Source organism: Caretta caretta, chromosome 8 (assembly GCF_965140235.1).
Source record: "Caretta caretta isolate rCarCar2 chromosome 8, rCarCar1.hap1, whole genome shotgun sequence".
Classification (NCBI taxonomy): Eukaryota; Metazoa; Chordata; order Testudines; family Cheloniidae; genus Caretta; species Caretta caretta.
Window position 1 is genome coordinate 1202074 of NC_134213.1, and position 21306 is coordinate 1223379.

The following is a 21306-nucleotide window of genomic DNA, read 5'->3' on the forward strand; positions in this document are numbered from 1 at the left end:
ACACCCAGAGACACACCCGGAGACACACCGGAGTGCTCCACACCTGGGGACACACCCAGAGACACACCGGGGCGCTCCACACCTGGGGACACACTGGGGCGCTCCACACCCGGAGACACACCCAGAGACACACCGGAGTGCGACACACCTGGAGACACACCCGGAGACACACCGGAGTGCTCCATACCCGGAGACACACCCAGAGACACACCAGAGTGCTCCACACCTGGGGACACACCCAGAGACACACCGGGGCGCTCCACACCTGAGGACACACTGGGGCGCTCCACACCCGGGGACACACCGGAGCGCTCTGTGCTATCCCCACCCGAGCGCAGCGAGGTCAGGACAGTTCCCCTCGTGCACAAGCTCTAAATATGAATGGAGGCCACCAGCCACTAGGACAAACTCCCCAGGGCCACGAGGAGTCTCTGTCCCTCAGTGGCATCAGAGCCAGGTTGGTGCCTTCCTGGAAGATGCTTTAGCCAAACCCAAGTGACTGGGCTCAAAGCAGGGGAAAGGGAGTGAATCCCCCCGGCCTGTGCTAGGAAGGAGTGCAAACGATGGTGGTCGGATGGCTCCTTTTGCCCTTAAGCTCTATGAATAAGAGACCCCAGGTGGGTACAAGAGCCAGACAGGAGGACACAAGGAAGTGAGCTGATGCAGGTGGTCTCAGCCTGCCCAGCCCTTGCCATGTGCTCTGTAGATATCACGGCAGGGGAGGGGGGGAAGGCATAAGGGCACATGCAGGCTGATGCAGAGGGCAACACCCAGTGCCTTTCCTGACCCGCCCCACCGGGCTCTGCTGAGCAGGGGATTCCAGCTCTTGATTAAATCTCCCAGGACCCAAACAAACTCACATTCCAAAGGGATCTCAGCGACCCGCCCCCATCCAGCTGCATGTTATCGTCCCCCGCCACTGGGCATTTCAAACGGGGCTCTGCCTCCTGCCTCAGGGCCCTGGCCCTGCTTTCAGCTGCATATCAATGGCCTTAGTCTGGCCGTGTGCTGGCTCCTGGCCCGCAGGTGTCTGTGGCCTTTGTGTCTGATCTGTGTTAGCCCAACACATTAATGACTGTGGGGCCTGGGGCCGAGGCCTCCCTGCTGCATGGGGCAGAACCGCTACTCCACAGGCCAGACTCGGCTGGGCCTTTTGATATGCAAACCCCACCGGTCTCGAAGTTTGCCTGGACTAGGGGACCAGACACCTGAGGGCCGCCCCAGCCCCCAGCCCAGCCCCTGGGCTCCACAGGGACGGAGGGCCTAAGAGGGGAACTGCTGCAGTATCCTTGTCCCTTCTCCTTTCCCGGCTCCGATCATGAATAGGAAGGCGGCTGCAGTTTCTGTGCTGGCCTGGCTCAGTGCTGCTCCACCCCCCCACCTTACGCCCCCTGCACTGCCCCAGGGAACGGAAAGTCACCGAGCACCAGGGTTTAGCTCCTCCTCTGGGACCAAGCCGGGTGGCCACTTGGCCTGCCCTGCCCTGGCCAGAGTAAGCGGCACAGCTGTGTGGCCGGTGTGGGTCACAGTGACCCCGCGACGCCAGCTGCACCCGAGGCAGCTGCAGTTACCCCGATCCAGGCACGTAGAAATTGGCGTCGGCCCTTGTCTCCCCGCGCAGCCGTGCCCACACCGGTACAGCTGCACGGGGAAACCTGCCAGTGCAGGCTCTAGGCAGAGAGAGGGGCCCCCCGGCCCCCGGCCCTGTCTTCTCTAGAGGGGTCCTTGTGTGGCGACCCCCCAGGGCCGCGGCAAGGAGCCCCATGTCAGGGCCGGGAGAGCTGCGGCTTGGTTAACCATGAGGGGCCTGCCCCTGGAGGCCTGTTTAACCCTTCAAGGGAGTCTCTCCGGCGAGGTCCTGGAGTTGTGGGAGGAGTTTGATGTCAGCTCCCCCTCGCCCCAGCCCCCGCCAGCCTCCCCTGGAGTGAGCTGAAAGGTACCAGCCCGACAGCTTTACGGCAGCTAAGTCCCGGGTCCCTGACCTGACGGCACATGCCACAGCCACATGCCACAGCCACACAGCGGTTCCCCAACACGGGCACCAGACTTATTCTGTTCCAAAAGGCCCCCCACGAGCCAGTTCCCTGACCACTGTTACCTGCAGTTATTGCTGTAGCATAGGCAGGGCCCTGTGCCCCTCCTGCAGCTATGACCCCCCCATGACATCCTACGGGTCACACACGCCCAGAGACACACACCCACTGCACACACACCCAGAGACACACACTGCCCACACTGAACATGCCCAGAGACACACACACACTGCACACACACCCAGGGACACACACAGAGGCACAGACTGCACACACACAGAGATACACACAAAGACACAAACACACACACAGAAACACACACAGAGACACCCCCCCACACACACAATTTGCAGGGATGAGCAAGCTGCTGTTTGCCATATTGGACCCCTATACCATAGCCTCGCTGCTGGCAGCCCGAGCCGGAAGGAGCCCTGCCCAGGCTGGTGCTTGGCTGGGCGTGAGCACAGGGCTCGACAGGAGCAAGGCCTCCTTTTAATTTATTACTGAGGCACGGAAAGGGGAAGTGATTTGCCCAAGCTCACCGGATGGGGCCGGGAACAGACCCCAGCTCTCCTGACTCCTGGCCCAGCGCCCTGTCCTTGGACCCAGCGTCAGAGCCTACCTTGGTGCTATCCGTGGGGAGCAGGTTCAGCTGCCGGTTTGATTTGCCCGTTCACTGGGCCCAGCCTGGGAACTTAGCTCTCTTTGTGTGACCCTGCAGAAAGGACGACATATCTGCTCTGCACTGAGGCCTTTTCAGACTGCTGCTTCTTTGGGATACTGGGGAGGTGGGCGGGGAAATAGGACATCATGCTTTTCTGTTCAAGGTATTTTCAACCCAGGAAAATAGAAACAAATGAGAGTTAAAATGTGTATGGAATCCAAAGTGCTGGCTGGGCGGGTTTAGTCCCATGCCTCAGCTGAGAAGCGTCCTTTCCCGTTGGATTTTTCTCATCTCTTTGGGCTGTGTCCGTACAGCCGGGCGACTCCGCGTGATGGGAGGCCGGGCTGCGTCCCCTACGGCCGGGCGACTCCGCGTGATGGGAGGCCGGGCTGCGTCCCCTACGGCCGGGCGACTCCGCGTGATGGGCAGGCCGGGCTGCGTCCCCTACGGCCGGGCGACTCCGCGTGATGGGAGGCCGGGCTGCGTCCCCTACGGCCGGGCGACTCCGCGTGATGGGCAGGCCGGGCTGCGTCCCCTACGGCCGGGCGACTCCGCGTGATGGGCAGGCCGGGCTGCGTCCCCTACGGCCGGGCGACTCCGCGTGATGGGCAGGCCGGGCTGCGTCCCCTACGGCCGGGCGACTCCGCGTGATGGGCAGGCCGGGCTGCGTCCCCTACGGCTGGGCGACTCACAACATTCATTTTACTTCCATTTTCTCCATTACTCACTGTAAGAGCCAGGACGTAACAGTGCTGGATTCCACGCGAGGCAGCAACGCAGAGGGATGATCCAGGTCCTTAACGACAGTATGAATCCCCCGGTTAATGTGTGTGCAGCTCCTGGCGCAAGGAGTGGGTGTATCAGTGCTGAGTGTTACTCCAGATAGTGGATATACACCCAGCAGTGCTCGGTCCTGGGCAGACAAATCAAATATGCAGCCCCTGCCCCAGATCGTTCACCGTCCGGAGCCAGACACAAGTGGACACAAAGCCGGGAGGGGGGGGAGGAGGGAGGTTCCAGCAGGCGCCAGCGGGCGAGGCGACATGGCACCGTTTCGTACTTGTGTCGATTGCTCCAAACTCATAACGCCTGCATCCCCGTGAGGCTGGGCGTGAGCCGACACTGCTGATCAGTATCTGAGACCAGCTGGGCTCGGAGTGCCTGGGAAACTCCTCCCCTGGCCCACATTGGCTCGTCCTTACTGAGGTGCTGGGAGATAATAATCAAATGCCAAGGGCACCAGGGGGCCCAGCCCCTCTCCCTTCACCGAGCTCTTGCGTGCCCCAGCTCATGCCTCCTCCTGGCTGCAGGCCCAGGCAAGCGGGAGGGGCAGTGCCCTGCCAAGGATGCCGCCTGCGAGCCTGGCTGCCGGGGTATTCTCCGGGTGCTACCTCCTGCCCCCCTCGCTAGCCCAGTGTCCACATGGCAGAGGCAGCTGGGTGGCTAATTGCTGGTCAATTAGCTGAGTCATTATCACTGCCAATGCCATAAAGTGGCTGTGACCCTCATTAGGAGCCCATTAGAGACTCTCATAAACTCTGGAGCAGGGAGCTCGGGCTTTAAACAGCCCTAATCCCACCAATAAGCACGCCTGCTTCCTGTCACAGCCGCAGGGGCTGGGGCGCTGGGCCCAGCTTTGTGGGGGCAGGGCAGTGAATCAGCAGGGGTCCCTCCCTTCCCCTTCGTGTCCCCAGGACACAGCACTGCCCTGCTGCCTGTCTAGCCTTGGCGTGATCTCCTCCTGCGGGGCAGGTCAGGAGCTCTAACCTGTAGGGGAGAAACCTGCCTATGGATCTCCCTAGTATAGACAGGCCACGGCGCCCAGCCACGGCAGCCCCTCCCTGCGCCCTCACTCGCCCCCCGAGCCTGTGAGAGGATGTGCTCAGCCCAGGCACTGGGCGGGGAGGAGGGCAGATTTTTGCTGATCCTTGGAGCTTTCTTTGCTCTTCTGGGTATTTTCTCTCTTGGGGCTGCTGCAGCAGGGCTGGGGAGGTGAGGGTGGTGCGGGGGCTCCCTGGGCACCCCTCCACATACAGGCTGCAGAACAGCAGAGTTCTGTGTTTGCTGCCCGGTGTTGCTCCCTGCCCCCCACCTCGCGACTTCCAGCTGATAGCAGGACTCAGCGGGACACGCTCCTAACGCCGCTAAGTGGGGGCGCAGTGCAGACGAGGCCAGGCCCTGCCAGGCATGGCACCAAGATCCTGAGGCCTGGACTTTGCCAGGGGCTTCCTCGCGGCCCCTAGATTCCCAGCTCCCGAGGCCAGCAGAGCCTGTGAGTAGGCGGCTGTGCTGCAGAGCGCAGGCCACGGGCCGACCCCCCGTGGGCCCTGGAGCTGGGGCCCAGGGGCTGCTGGGCGAGGGGCTGGTTCCCATGACAGAGATCATGTCAGTAAACTCCTAACGGGGGCTTCCTTCATGGGAGCAGGGGGTCAATGCCGCAGCCGTTAGTCACTGTCCTACGGACCCTCCCTGCAGCACGGGCCCTGGGCGGGGTCCCTCCGTAACTGCTCTCTGCAAGCACTGAGCCTAGCGCCCGGCACCCCAGCCATCCGCACAGGGAAAAGGCAACCGAGGCGGAAAGTAACGCCCCCACCCGCACCCCCTGCGCCCAAGGCGGCACTGCAGGAGGCCCAAGGAGGGAGGTGCAGGCAGGGTGCCCTAGGGATCCAGGCTGGGCTGGGCACACAGGGTGGGTGCCCCTGCCTGGGAGGGGATGGGTGCCCAGGCTGGCAGCAGGTCCCAGAGCTACACTTTCGGTGGGCACAGCCTGGTTCCATGCCCCCCACAGGAAAGGGCAGGTGCCCCCAGCTGGGACGAGACGTGGTGCCTTGTGCCAGGACTTACCAGAGCTCAGAGGTGGAGTCGGCAGCGTCTCAGAGTTGCTGGCAGAGGCCCCCGCCCGTCTGAGTCTGAGGCGTACTCAGCCCGGCACACGCGAGGACCTAGGACAGGCCTGCGGGCCCAGCAGCTGGGCTCCAGCTCTGGCCAGGGACTGCATGTCTCCAGGCTGGCTCTGTGCCAAGCCAAGCAGCCCGGCCCCTCGCTCAGCGCTGGCCCCTTTCACTACAGCACAACCCCGTCAGAGCCCTGCCAGCCTCACTCCCTTTCTCGCCCAAACACACGGGACCATCCGGCCCCATCTCAGACATCCCAGCGCTGGAGCCCCTCTGGAGCCAGCCCCAGGCTGCCCGTGGCCAGGAAGGGCTCCTGCTACACAGGCTGTTTCCATTGCCCAGCTCCTGACCACTGCGCCCCAACCTCCCCCAAACTACCCGTCCCCCATAGACCTGCGCCCCTTAGACAGCTGCAGACAGTGCCCCCAGTCCCTGTGCCCCCAGCCCTCCCTTCCTCAGAGGGGCTCTCTCCAGTGTTTTCCCCAGGAATTCAAATTAGCGGGGGGGGTGTTCAAATTTACAGGGGTGTGTGTGTCAGGGCCGATGAGGGGTGAGACCGTGAGGGTGAAGGGGGGCTGTATGGCACCATAGTAAAAACTAAAAAATGTTTCATGACCATTTTATTAGATTTTAAAATCATCACACAAATTAAAGTTAGCTACTCGAGCCGTCGATGCAGCACGACATCTGCATCCTCCTTGGTTTCTTGTTACAATTTTGCACAACTCTGTTAATGAACTTCTTGAATGCCGTGCGTTCATCTTTGGCGGCTTCTCATGTGTCCGGGACTTCCAGTCCTTCAGCCGATAGGCTCATGAGTTCATTCCCAGGATCAGGCAGGAGGCGACGTTTTTCAAAACACAAAATTCTATTCCACGAGGCAAAAGAACCTCGGCTGTGGCTGCTGTGACTGGGAGGAGCAAGAGAGGAATTCCGACTTCTCTCAGCCCAGGAAACAGAGCACAACGATCGGGTCGAGCCACGAGCGATGACAGAAAAGAAGCTGAAGTCAAATCTTCATCCATTCGTCATGTGATATTCCACGCTGTGTTCGAATTCTCTATTCTCTCCTGAGCACATGGCAGCCCCATGGCTGGTAGAGCCTCACTCCACTCAACTGTTGGTGTTTTATAGGACAGGGATCTGTAAAAGCTACGTGGAGGTTGAGTAGAATGTAGAAGTGGCTGTTGTTGATTTTTAAGAACCAAGTCTGTGTACGTTTTCAGTTGTCTTAACAAACACTTCTTGTCCTCTTCACTTAAGGATTCAATATAAATGCCTTCATTAGTCAACTTCTGGACTGAAGTCTTTGCTTCTTCCAGTATTTTTTCAATGGATAGCTCTTGGATCGATCCAAATGTAGCTTCTATTGCTGGACAAAGATCTACTACTGTTGTAGCAGATGCCTGGATGGCATTGTTTAATGGCCCGAGAGAGAATGGCAATAGTCTTCTCTGAACATAGTAGCAAAAGTAATCCACCAGCCTCACTACTTAGATCCATCCCATCTTGGTAGATACTTTCCAAAGCCAGTAATAATGGCTGGAGTAATTTTAAGACAACAGCAAAGGATCACTCATGAGAAAGCCACAAGGTTTTCCCAGGTTGGATTAATTTGAACTTCAGTCCCAGTGTATCTTCTGTATCTTCCAAGATATTCAGTCTTTTTGGACTCTTGCTGAAAAAAGAATATAATGAAGACATTAAATGTATAGCTTTTTTAATGTCTTTTGAAGAGTCTGCAGCTCGTACTAGCAGTAGTTGGAGTTGATGGCCCATGCGGTGTGCATAGGAGAGATTAGGGTTACACTTTTCTCTGAGCAAAGCTTGTGCTCCACCATGTCTTCCAGAGAAGTTTGCAGCTCCATCAAATGCACAAGCAGCCATCTGTTTGGGGTCCAACTGACAAGCATTTAACTCTTCTAAGATGTGGGTTGTCACAGATGCAGCCGACGTGTCTTCTATAACTTGAACATCTAGAAATGCGTCTACTGGCCTACCCCTAACACCAAGATAACGTACACAGTGACTTAGTACTTGATGCCCATTTGCATCGGTGCATTCATCAGTCATGTGTGCAAATGTTTTGAATGTGGTGAGAGAGGTCTTCACTTTTTCAACTGTTGAGTCCTTCGCTGTTGCCCCGCATGTGTCTAGCCCGTCAGCTGAGTTGCTTGCAGCAAGACAGTGAGCATTTGCTGGTCTTGTTCGGAACCAGTGTTCAACTCCAGGATGAACAAGTGACAAAGCTCTTAACACTGGCCTCCAGTTTGCAGTGTGCGGTGTCTTTTGCTTACATATAAGTAGGATGCCGCGGCCATGTTTGTTCGCATGAACTGCGCTGTGTCTCCAGCATTCTTACCAGCCTCATGAACACTCACCGGTGCTGTCCTGGGTCAGCGGGGACTCAGCGTTCAGAGCTGCTTTCACAGGAGTTCACCTCCCAGGCGGGGGCAAGAAGGCGCCTTGCTCGTTCCTCCAGCTGCTCACGGTTCGCTCTGGCCACTGCTGTTCGTTGTGCCCCCGTTCACTCCATTGCGCTGTTGCCAATGGCCCTGCGCCGTCACCTGCGGCTGCCACCTCCACTGCGACCTCTGCGAGCGGGTCTCTTGAGGTTCCACCGGCTGTCCGTGATTTCAGCCGAGCTCTCGGGGGGAACCTCGCTGCGAGTGCAGGCTGGGCCGTCTCTGCCACAGAAACCCTGTCCCCCAGCCGGTCGGAGCACTTAGACCCGATTCTCGGTGATTTCAGCCGAGCTCTCGGGGGGAACCTCGCTGCGAGTGCAGGCTGGGCCATCTCTGCCACAGAAACCCTGTCCCCCAGCCGGTCGGAGCATTTAGACCCGATTCTCCGTGATTTCAGCCGAGCTCTCGGGGGGAACCTCGCTGCGAGTGCAGGCTGGGCCGTCTCTGCCACAGAAACCCTGTCCCCCAGCCGGTCGGAGCACTTAGACCCGATTCTCGGTGATTTCAGCCGAGCTCTCGGGGGGAACCTCGCTGCGAGTGCAGACTGGGCCGTCTCTGCCACAGAAACCCTGTCCCCCAGCCGGTCGGAGCACTTAGACCCGATTCTCGGTGATTTCAGCTGAGCTGTCAGTGGGGGAACCTCGCTGCGAGTGCAGACTGGGCCGTCTCTGCCACAGAAACCCTGTCCCCCAGCCGGTCGGAGCACTTAGACCCGATTCTCGGTGATTTCAGCTGTAGTGGTCACTTCACACAACAAAAGACTCTCTATGGAGCCTAATCAGCTCTGTCTTTAGACAGTGGAGAGGGGCAGGTCAAATCGTACTTGTGTCTCAGACAGACCATCAAGCAAAACACCTGTCCCCACCCTCCCTCTCGATGCCCTCAGTCAGCACAGGCTAGGTACAGTTCTACTGCCCTTTACTCAGACAATAAGAACAACATTTCATTACCCCCCCCGCAACCCCCCCACCCCGCATTCAAGTGATTTGTAACCCAACCCCAGCCAAAATCTATCACTTGGGCAACACAGCTCTGTTTGCTGAATACCTGGGTAGATTAGGTGTGAATGTAAATACAATCTGGTCCTGAAGCCTTTCGCCCCAGCCCCCAGCTCGTCACCTGCTGTCAGGGAGAGCTCCTTTCAACTTTGCTTAAAAATCATCATTTGAAATTATTAGGTTGGCCAACACCACCGAAATGAAGGCACTGACATTGTCGTAAAAAACAACAGCTGTACAAGGAAGCTAGTCCATGTTCATACTTTTCAAATCTATGATACTTTTTCAGGTACACGCCTTTTATCCTACACGGTGTATGCTTTTAATGCACTGTGTATTAATGTTTCAATTTCAATTCAAATTTCCAAACAATCATTAAATTGGCAACACTGCATGTAACTAGTTCACAAAACTGGGAGGGGGGGTGTTGGGGAAAATTCAGGGGGGGTAAACACCCCCATATGGGGGGTGTAGGAAAATCCCTGCAGCACCGCAGCTCACAGCCCCTCCCATTGGGTGGGGAGATGTAACTGCCCCACCCTGCGCCCTGCGGGGCCGGCCCAGCCTGGCCTAGGGAGCTGCAGCAGCCCCCGTCTCTTGCAAGCCTGGATCCAATTGGCGCTAGGGTGATCTCACCCCCCCCAATTACAACCAGATTTGAATGGTGTGTTTGGAGCTGGAGCCAGGCGTCTGTGGTGGGGGGAAACCAGCCTCCCACGCTCTGGAGCTGCGGCAGGAGGCCGGAGACACGCAGCCCGGAGCTCTGCACACACACCGCTTGCTGCACCCCCAGCACTGTGCCAGGCCCACAGCTTCCCCTGGCCCTGCCTCCCGCTCGCTAGCGACTGGCTCCTTCTGCAGAGCAGCTTCCCGGGGAGACGCATGGGCCCTGCTGCCCCAGCCGCCCGCCCAGGACCCCTGCAGCCAGCTACGGAGTGGGGCCGGGAGAGCCCCCTCCCCCCGCTGCGGGGCAGCCTCCTGCCAGCAGGTCCCTGGACCTCTGGCCAAGCGGCATGGGGATGGGCTCACGGGCAGGGTCCCAGCACCCAGGGTCCGAGGAAGGTGTAGGACCCCACAGGGCAGGTGGGGCGACCAACCCCTCACGCTGGGCCCTACTAGTCAGAGGCCAGGTGAGCCCCGACGCGCTGGGCCCAGAATGAAGGGGGAGGCGCCTTTGCCCCCCCAGCCAGGGGAGAGCTGAGTGGGGGGAACGCAGCCCTGGCCAGCCCTTAGCACAGCCCCAGGGTCTCCCTGCCCCAGGCAGCTGCCGGAGATCCCAGGGCAGGCAGGAATGTGCCAGGAAACAGGCAGTGGGGCGGTTCCAGCCCACACCTGCAGGGGCAGAGCTGGGGCACCTCATCTTCGCCCCCCATGTGGGAAAGCTCCCCCCCAGGCAAGGAGCCCCCTCTGCTTGGGGCTAGGGCTGGACGGCCCTGAGCTCTGGTCCCACCTGGCAATGCCTGAGCCCCCTCATGGTCCCGGGCTTTGCAGCCCCCAGCCCCACACATTGCCCCAAGGAGCCTCATCACTGGCCTGTGCCCCACACCAGTGAGACCAATGAGGATTGGGACACTGCCTCCACCCTCCCCCTCCCCAAACACCCCCTGCCCCCCACCACTCCCTGCCCCCAAACAGCCCCTTCCCCAACCACTCCCTGCCCCCAACCACCCTCCCCCCACGAGGGGCAGGCACAGTGTGTGCCTGAGAGACAAGGCAGGTGAGGTCATAGCTTCTGTTGGGGAGAGCCCGGCTGTGGCCCACCCAGAGCTCTCTGCGGGCTGGACGGGACCGGGCGGCCCCGCGACGTGCTGGTGGAAAAGACTGTTTTGCACAGGCGTTACCGGGTGTGCAAGGGACCATTGGCGGCACGTGGTCCGTGTGCACAGGGGCGGCATGGGCGGAGGTGTCACCGTGCAAGCATGTACGTGCGGATGGGCACGTGCTGGGGTGAGGGTACACGGGTGTGCAGGGAGTGCGATGTGTGTCTCTGCACGCACAGGACAGGGCAGCGTGCGTCTCCCTGTGCACAGCTACATGCCCACGCCCGTGCGTCTCGCATGTCGCGTGTGCCCAGGGAGGGGCGCAGGGGCCGAGGCTGCGTCCAGCCCAGCGGGTTTCTCCAGGGTTTGCTCCCCCGAGCCCGCCCCAGCCGCACCTCGGCCCTGCTGCTCTGTGCGAAAGACCCGGGTGCCAACAACATTTCTCTTGGGCGGCAGCCGTGGCCGCAGGGACCACAGCAGCCCTTGCACCTGGCCTAGGCCATGAGCAGCAGCTGCTTCCCCTCTGCCGCTCCCAGCCCACTTAGACCCGGGGGCGGGGCGAGCACGTGGCCAAGCTGGCTCCGGGGCCCCTTCCTTCGGGAAGTTTCTCTTGGCCACTCCTGACTCCTTGTCTGGGGGACCAGCACCCCTTGCCCCAGAGCCCCCAGGCCTGACGTGCCCGCGCACAGGGACGGGCAAGGCTCCTGGGCCCCCGTGAGGCAGGGATCACAGCCATCCAGAGCACCCCTGTCCACACCGTACCCAGGCCAGCAGCACCATGACCCATGGGTGCACCGAACAGGCCTGGTCCCCACAGCCCCGAACGCCGTATCAATGAGGGCTCGGGCTCCGGGAACCAGCCTCGGGTGGCAGGCCGGCAGTTTGCACTGGGCCCAGCGCCGAGAGAACCAGCCCAGCCCAGTCCAAAGGCTCCTGGCTCCCTCCAGGTGTTTGGCCTTGAGAAGCCGACAGCTTTACGGCCTTTGGCCGCTTCCCACAATCGCTGTTACCAGCAGGGGCGCAGGAGGATCCTGCAGGGAGCGGAGGGAGCCAAGACCCCAGCCCGCAGCGTGTGCCCTGAGGAGCTGCCGGCAGCTTTGGGGAGAGGCAGAAGGCTGGCGCCATCCCCAGGAGCCAAGGGTCCAGCCTGGGAATTCCCTTCTGCCCCCTCTCTGCCTGGCCTGCTTGGTTGGAGCCGGGGCCCTTTGCTGCAGGGCAGCAACTCAAGGCGCGTGCCTGGCTGTGCTCCCCCCCAGCGGTGCTGCATTTCCGATGTAGGTGGGGGCACCGGTGCCTGCGGGCTCCCCCCGTGGGTCAAGCACCCAGCACACAAGCTGCGGGCGGGCTCAGTGCCCAGGCAGAGCCTTCCAGCCACTGTCTCCTCACCCGGCAGCCAGGCCCGGCACCCCAGGGACTGTTATCTGTAGCTGGGATAATTGATTCCTCGTTAAGGCTTAACCAGGGGAGTCCAGCCTGGCTCCCTGGGGGAGGGGAGGCAGGCGGCTCAGGGGAGCTCCAGGCAGGCCAGGGGCGGGGACAGAGAGGGCCAAGCCCAGCTCTGGTCTGCCCCGGGCGAATGGAGCTCGGCTGGCCTGGGGCTGCAGACCAGGCCCCTCTCCTCTCCCCAGAGCCAGCCCGGGGCACCAGGCTGGAGCCCTACATTTAGCAGCTCCCCACCTTGCTGCCTTTGCTGGCCAGGGGAGGCCTGGCCCTGGTGCACTTCACGGAGAGGCCCCCCTGGCCCTGGGAATTGCCAGGAGTTTGGGCAGGGACTGGGGCCCCATGGAACTGGGGGTGCACAGAGCTCGCGTCTGCTTGCTCCTCACGCCCCACCCGGCATGGCTGCTCCTCAGCGACAGGCACGAGAGTCCCAGTCCCTCTGTCCCAGCAACTGGCCCTGGGCCTTGAGCGGGGCCTTCACCCCAGAGCCGCTGGCTGCGTGGGAGGGGCAGAGCCATGATCCATGCCTAGCCCTGCCGGGGGCCTGCCCTATGCCCTGGCCCACGAGCCAGCCAGACCAGGGAGCAGTTTGGGCCTGGGGGGCCAGCCTGCTCTGCCAGGACGCATGCCCCACCTGTCAGCTTGGTCTAGCCTCGGACACCCTGGGGTGAGGGCTCGGGAGGGGTAGCCTTGGCCCCCCCTGGGCTGGGGGGCTGCCCTGGGGCAGGAACTAGGACCAGGCCTACCACTAACAGCCATAATCACAAGCAGGCTCCATGCTCCCCCTCCCCCATCTGCATCTGATTTACACTCTGGGGATGGCAAAGCCACAAGGACTGGGAGCGTTTATGGAGCACGGGCCCGTTGCAGTCCCCACCCCTCTCAGGCTGCCTGGAGCCGGAGAAACGGGCCCACGGCACAGCACCACTGCCTTGCAGGAGGCACAGCATGTGGGAGCTGGATGCCGAGACGGGCAGGCTCCAAAGAGCTGGGTGGGGGCACTTCCTCGGGGGATGTGGCTGCTCCGTGCCCTGGAAGCGGGAGACGTCCCCGGGGGATCTGAGCCCCCCTCCTGGCCAGACCCCAGCACCTCCTGCAGGGCCAAGGGCAGGGAGATTCCCGGACTGGAGAGGAGAGGAGAGTCCAAGCCGCTGGACTGGGAGCTGGCTCTGGGCTGGGGGATTTACAGTGTTTGAAAGAGCAAGAGCCCAGCCAAAGCCTCCGTGGTCCCTGGCCCTGGCGTGGACTAAACAGACACTGGGTATGGAGCTCCCCCCAGCACAGTCCTGCCGGTGCCCCTCACTCCCGATTCACAGCCCCCGCTAGCCCAGACCTGGGTCCCCCAGCCCCGCCGATGCCCCTCACTCCCGACCCGCAGCCCCCGCTAGCCCAGACCTGGGCCCCCCAGCCCTGCCGGTGCCCCTCACTCCCGACCCACAGCCCCTGATAGCCCAGACCTGGGCCCCCCAGCCCTGCCGGTGCCCCTCACTCCCGACCCACAGCCCCCGCTAGCCCAGACCTGGGCCCCCCAGCCCTGCCGGTGCCCCTCACTCCCGATTCACAGCCCCCGCTAGCCCAGACCTGGGCCCCCCAGCCCTGCCGGTGCCCCTCACTCCCGATTCACAGCCCCCGCTAGCCCAGACCTGGGCCCCCCAGCCCTGCCGGTGCCCCTCGCTCCCGACCCGCAGCCCCCGCTAGCCCAGACCTGGGCCCCCCAGCCCTGCCGGTGCCCCTCACTCCCGACCCACAGCCCCTGATAGCCTAGACCTGGGCCCCCCAGCCCTGCTGGTGCCCCTCACTCCCGACCCACAGCCCCCTGGTATCCCAGGCCTGGGCTCCCCCTACATCCAAAGAGAAATGGCACCAACACAGGCTCCCCCCACCTGATTTCAGGATTGCTCTGATCCCTGAGGGGGGAGCAGCATTTTGGGGGGAAGGGCACCCCACAATCCCTCATTTCATCTTCGATACAGAGGCACTCAGCAAAACCTACGCTTCACACCCCACGCCAGGGACCTCCTGGGGCAGCAGCACAAGGGATGGCTCCAGCTGAGTCACAGCCCGAGCGCAGCTGCCCTGGGCCCAGCTCAGACACCCCCCCAGTCCCCAGCCCAACCCTGCCCAGACAGACAAGCTCTCCCGGAGTCCCCGGGGGATGCTCGGGAACTGCTCCCCATGAAGCCAGGCAGGACTCTGGGGCAGTCTCCTCTCTGGGCACAGCCTGTCTGCAGGACACACAGCTCACCCGGCTTCCACCTTCCCAGGCCTGACCTCGGAGCATTCAGCCTCCTCTGCCCCTCCGTGCACTTCCCACAGCGAGTCCGCCCAGGTGGGGTCCTGGGGGAGCCAGAGGGTCCTGCCCCCCAACTCCGCAGTCAGACGTGACTCTCAGCCAGCCAGTAAAACAGAAGATTTATTAGACGACAGGAACATGGTCTAACACAGAGCTTGTAGGTGCAGAGAACGGGACCCCTCAGCTGGGTCCATTGGGGGGGGGGGGGGGCCGTGAGCCAGACAACCACGTCTGCCCTTCACTCCTCATCCCAGCCAGCCCCAAACTGAAACTCCCTCCAGCCCCTCCTCCTCTGGGCTTTGTCCCTTTCCTGGGCCAGGAGGTCACCAGATTCCTTTGTTCTCCAACCCTTTAGCTCTCACCTTGCAGGGGGAAGGGCCCAGGCCATCAGTGGCCAGGAAACAGGGTGTCGGCCATTCTGTGTGTCCAGAACCCTGCACACACCTGCCCTCTAGGACTCTGCAATGATCATACACCCTTACCCCACCCCCTAGATACTTACGAACTGCCTAGGGGAAACTGAGGCACCCCCACACTATTCAGAAGAAACATAAAGAACAGTCCCACTTTGTCACATAAGCCCACGACCAATGGAGAAGCAGGCTGAGGTGAAAACAGAGAGGGTGGCAGGGGGCTAATGCTGGGGGCCTGAGCCCCCCCCCCGGCCCCTCAACACCCCATAGCCCAGCCAGGATCAGCCAGCCCTAGCTGGCCGAGCCCTCACCAGGGGCAGCTCCAGCCTGCAACACCCCTTCTAGCAGGGATGAGCTCAGGAACCCGGGACTCAGCAGGAGGAGGGGGACGGCGTATCTGTGTCCCTGCCCCCCCCAGCACAAAAGAGGCCCCCACCTGTGAAGACTGGGGCAGCCCCCTCCCATAAGCTGCGACTGGCAGGCTGAACCCCAAATGGGGCCAATGCCCCAGGCTCATGCGTGGTGCCTGGGCGGGGCAGTCGCCCCCCCCAGAGAGGGGCCCGAGGTCCTGCTCGCCCATGGGAGCTGAGTTCAGATGGGTCACAGCCCGCCCGCGGGACTGCCCATGCTCCCACCCCAGGGGCTAATGCAGCTGGGTTCCTCCAGTCCCAGCCATGGCTGGCAGGGTGGCCCTGGCAGACACCAGGCAGCTCGGGGATGCTCTGTGGGGAGCTGGGGGTGCCTGTCTCTGCCTGGGCCACAGCAGCTCCAGGCCACCCGGGCCAGAGCCTCAAGGGGGGGCTGCTGTGTTTGCCCCAGGGCTGAACCCCAGAGGACTAAGTTCTCTGCCCTGGTGTGCCCTCTGCCGCCCAGCCTTGCCCCCAGGAACGGGTTTTTCTGCCTGCTGTGCTGGGCGGAGATTCAAGCCAACAAGGCTCTACTGCCCCGGGGACAGTTCTACCCTGCCCCAGCCCTGTTCCTGCTCCTGGGGGAAGCGCCCTGCCCAGCTCAGCCCCAGCCAGCCTGGCAGCACTGGGGCCCTGCACAGACACTTGGGCTGAGATTTCAGGAATGGAACTGAACAAAGCCTGGTGCCCCCACGGAGCCTTGCTCCTGGCCCGGGGGAATAGAGGCAGGGCTGGGGTACAGCGAGCCTCTGGCCTGGGAGCGCCCACGGAGCGGTGATGGACTGGGCAGAGCCCACTCGCCCTCTGGATAGGGAGCTGGAGAAAGGCAGGCGGCTCAAATGGGCTGGGAGCCAGCTTGGGGGGGTGGCAGGTGCCTTTACTGGGGAGGGCCCCTGTGCAGAGGGGGCGTGAGGCGCTTGGGGGACAGGGATTTGATGGACTCGGGCCACCGTCCTGTGGGCAGAGGAGGTAGAGCCCTGTCCTGATTGCGCCCCGTGAGCACCCAGCGCCAGGGTCCGAGCCAGGCGCTGCCCCCCCAGCGCAGGCAGAGCGTGGGCAGTAGTGTGTGCTCCTGGCCTGCAGCCCCTGTCCTTTGCTTGTCCCTCCAGCTAGTGGCCTGGCAGATCCCAGGGCCAGGATTGCACAGAGAATAGCAGACGCACAGTGGCTGTGGCCTAGTCCAGATTAGCCCCAGGGCTTGTGAGCACACACAGCTGCGGGCAGCAGGCCCCACGGGGCAGCATTGCTCTCTGCCGAACACGTCACAGTCACACGCACAGCACCGACTCGAGCACTCAGCAGGAGACTTGAACATCCAGGAGACACACCATCACGCTGCTAGGCCGGGGCCCCGGCAGATCCACCCCCTCTTCCCTGGTTGCACTGGCCCCCACGCAGAGCAGAGGCAAATGTCACTGCCTGGCTTTGGCAGGGGAAGATAGCAAGTCCAGTTAGCCCGGTATGCCATGGTTGCGAAGCCCCCCCACTCACGACTCGACCCAAAGCCCCAGCTGGCCAAGGGCCCTACAACTGGCTTGGGGAAGTTCCCAAGAGACAGGGCAGGGCAGGGCATTCCCAAGAGCAGGCCTTGGGCTCCAGGACTGATGCTGAGGAAACGAGTCAAAATGTGGACAGTTGCAGAGCATGATGCTGGCAGACCAGCGGCCAGCTCATGCCAAGGTCCCCGCGTCTCCCCTGAACACAAGCGGAGCAACCTGGCTCACCTGGCTGGTAGGACACAGCAGAGCAGGTTGAGTGTTTCAGCTCAGGTATGTGTGTGTTGCAGCCTGCGTTAATCTCACTTGTAACAGCTGCAGCTCATGGGCCAAGAGGATATTGGAGCGTTGGCGCAATGAAAATCACCAGACAGGAGAGGCCTTAACTGGTGGGAAGGGCTGGTTCCCCACAGGTGCCCAGTCCACCCCACAAGGAAGGCCCAGCAACACCAGAGGGACAAGAATGGAACAAGAGAGAACAAGACTTGGTTGTTTTCTCCCCCCCTCCCCGTCATGAGTCTTGCAAGTGAATTCCTCCCATCAGCTGGGCTTGTAGCTCAAAGCAGGAGGGGGAAGTGCCTGAGGAAATGGCTCTCATTGCAACTTGGACTCTGGGGGCAAGGAGTACAAGGCATTGACCAAAAAACCCTGGTGTGGAGCCTGGGTCAGCCCGAAAGGACAGAGAGCTTGCTTGTGACAGGAGCTACTCCCTTCTGAAGCTTCACCTGGGAACTAACTGGTGAGAGTTGCCCTGCTTCAATCTTGTAAATAACTTGTTTCTTTTCCCTATAGAATAAATTAAATAATTACAGTCTTGGCTACAAACCTTGCCCTTGATAGGAGATCTAGGGGGCAACGGCCCTGGGGTAAGCGACTGGCCCTCAGGGAGCGGGAGCAACCTGAACATTGTCTGACTCCAGAACAGAGCCAGGCTGGGGTAGTGCCGGAGAAGTTTACGCTGCAGGGTTGGTTCCGGAGACTTCAGCAGAGAACTCTCAGCCCCTTTCGGGTTTATGCCCTGCCTCTGAGCAGTGCCCTGAGAGCTTCTCCTCAGGCAGGCTTTCTGCTCCCTGCAGGCCCTTAGCTGGCTTAGTGACAGCAGATCGCTCCCTGGCCAGCACAGGCTGCTGGCTTTGGGGACAGCTGCTCTGCTTTCAGCTAGAGCCCTGCAGAGCAAGTGCAGGGACCTCAGCTGGCTGCAGCAAGAAAGGCTGATGGAAACCCAGCTGGCAGCAGCCCCCTGCAAGCCTTGGCTCTGAGGTCAGGCCGTTAATAAGCTCATCACAGGGGTGATGGTATGCCAGCCTCCTGCCCAGGATGGAGAGCAGTGTTTCCCCATGGAGCAGGCTTTCCTCCTCACAGGCAGCGTGGGGAGCCCCAGGGTGCCTGGCCCAGCAGCAGTGAAGTACGCGGTGGATACGCTGGTACGCCCACCCTGCAGCTCTCGGAAAGAAAACACGCTAGCTAAAGGACACCCATTCCCAGTTCTGCACCGGGCCAGGAGGCAGCCTACCTGCGGCTGGCTCTAGGCAGCTGCCAGCGATAACCATCCCCTGGGGAAGTTCTCAGATACTGAGCAGGGAAGCCCCACGTTCCCTCATGCTGCCCAAGCTCCTGCACCAGCAGGGATTTGCACAGACAGGTCAGCCTTGTATGGACTCTGCACCAGCTCGATACACACCCATGAAGCCCCTGCCACGGGGCAGGGCCTAGCCCCTGCTGCAGCTCTTAGCCATGAGCAGCTGGCCCATGCCCATCTAGGCTCCAACAGGTGATGTGGGGCACATGGGAGACTTCCCTCCCATGCTCCAGGCCAAGTGCAGTGGTCAGCTGGAGGCAGGGCAGCAGCAGGGCCCTGCTGCCCCACCTCAGGGACTAGGGTTACCAGCCATAAGAATGCCCCTGGCCCTAGGGGTGAAGGGGGCTGCCAGCTGGGGCAGACACTCCCAGCTCAGTAGTGTTCAGCTGCCCCTGCTGAAGGTGATTGTGTTCTGGAACGTACAGGAGCAAGACACCAGCTGCCCCTTCAGTGCAGCACAACACCTGGCTTTGTCATGGCCTCTGCACACCCGAATACCTGGGCTGTGCTGATCCCCAGGTGGAAGAGCTGCAGAACCAGGTCAGCACTAGGCCTGGGCTGAGGGAAAACACCAGCTCTCCTGCAGCCAGACATTCACAGGCAAGTGCTGTGGAGCAGCATGGTGATGCTGACTTGGGTCTGGAGGCTGCTGTTCCTCGAAATGGCCAGACTTCACATGGGATTTTGATGTTGACCTGGAGCCTGACTGCAGCAAACAGCAGCAGCACAAGGGCTAAAGCAATTCAGCCTTGTCCCCTTCCTCCTCCACCTGCCAGGGTAGCGCAACACACCAGTGAAGGCACCTGGGGGGAATGACTAGGGGGCCCAGGCTTTCCTTGGCTTCCAGGCGTCCCACATGATGGCGGCTGGTGATGGGACCAGGCCTGCTTTGAACAATGAACTGAGCTAGACAGTGCTGGGTTTGAGTCATGTTGAGCAAGGGCCTCACTCTGTGCCACGTACTCCGCAAGAGTTGAGACATGGACTCTGCTGTGCCAGCCTCATCGAACCGGTGTCCTCACAGCTTCCCAATGCACCTCTGGGACTGTTCGGCACACTGGTTAAGACGGGCCGTTACTGCATGGTGATAGCTACTAAGGCAGGTTTCACCCTATAGACTTATACAGTGCTTGGGAATCCAGCTGGGGGAAGGGTGCTTGGGACCCTGCTAACCTGCTCTCCCTTTCACCAGGGGCCCTAGCTCAGACCCCCACTGTTTAAATAGGAGAGAGGAAGGCAGCTTTCCCATGGGAGGGGTCCAATGCCAACAGGAGGTAGATGTCAGGGGCTTGGCTTAGACTTGCGGGCACCCCTGCTGGTCTGTAGCATTCTGGAGTTGCATGGCTCCCTTTGCATGAGTCAGACCCTGAGCTGTAACAAGGATGCTGAGAAGATCCCGAGTTCCCCATACGTTGAGTGTCTGTACCATAGCAGGGCAAATGGCAGGCCAAGTCTACAGCATAGGCAGAGCAGTCACATTCCAATCCTGCAATAGGGAATACAGCAGCCAAGCTGGTCATTTCCACAGGGCAGAGTCCTTCCCACCCCTCAGAGCAGCTCCAGATGCCTGCAACCATGTCCATATCAGAACAAGCAACCTCTGACTTAGGGGATATCCCTGTGCTGTGTCTGCACTCACTACGCCTCAAGCCCTCCAGCATTCTCAGCCCTCAGGTGGCACACAAAGCAAGCTGGGAACCAACTCGCTCTAGCCAGACTCCCAGGCAGCAGGTCCGGGCTGGGGAGATAATGGAACTGTGTTGTCACTGACAAGGAGAATCCTGCTTTACACTCTCAGACAAGGCACTGGCTGGGCAGGGTTTTCAAATGGGTATGAAGCAAATGGAAACACATGGAAGTTACAGCTCAGCCCTCTCTGCAGCTGAGCCAGTGTGAAGATCAAGTTTCAGAGTAGCAGCCTTGTTAGTCTGTATTCAAAAAAAGAAAAAAGGAGTACTTATGGCACCTTGGAGACTAACCAATTTATTTGAGCATAAGCTTTCGTGAGCTACATCGGATGCATTCAGATGTAGCTCACGAAAGCTCATGCTCAAATAAATTGGTTAGTCTCCAAGGTGCCACAAGTACTCCTTTTTTCTTTTTGTGAAGATCAAGTTATCATAGTATTCTGTCCTTCGAGCTATGAAACACTTTCTTTTCAAGACATAGCCTCTTAGCCACCACAAATAAAATGCAATTCGGAGCAGGATAATGCAGATTCTACTCTCAGAGCAAAGCAAGGAAGCCACCGCATTCCCCCTCTGCTTTCTCATACTGCACATGCCCATTGTGTGCCATGCTGTCGAGGTTAGAACATACACCTTGCATACAGGACAAGGCCTCAGCACAGTGCCAAGCCCTGAAGAATCGAGGCCAATTAAAGGAAGGCTTTACACACCCAGAGGTTGGCATATCAGGAAACCTGTCGGCCCCATCAGTCATGGATAAACTAGCTGCCTTACACTGCAGAGCATATGCTGAGTGAATCTCTCAGCATTGCAGCAGCTCAGAGGAATGCCTCCTCAACACAGGGCCAATCTGTCATTTGATCAGCTGGTAAGCTCTACACCTGGACATACGGTGCAGAGCCCTGGGCATAACCAGGCAGGAATGAGGAGAAAGACTGGACTAGGCTAAGTCTGTTCCCTTGATGCATGAGAACATTGTCCCGCTGTGAGTGGGACGTATGCATGCTGAACACCAGCAGAGCTGTGCTGTCTGTCCCACCACACCCCAGCTCAGGCCTGCGAGGAATAGGATATATTCTCTTACAACTGCCCAGGCCAACCCAGCTGGGAAACATGTTTGGCACAAGTTTTGGAACAGTGAAAGGGGAAGAAGCGTCCAGATTTGGACTCTCCCGT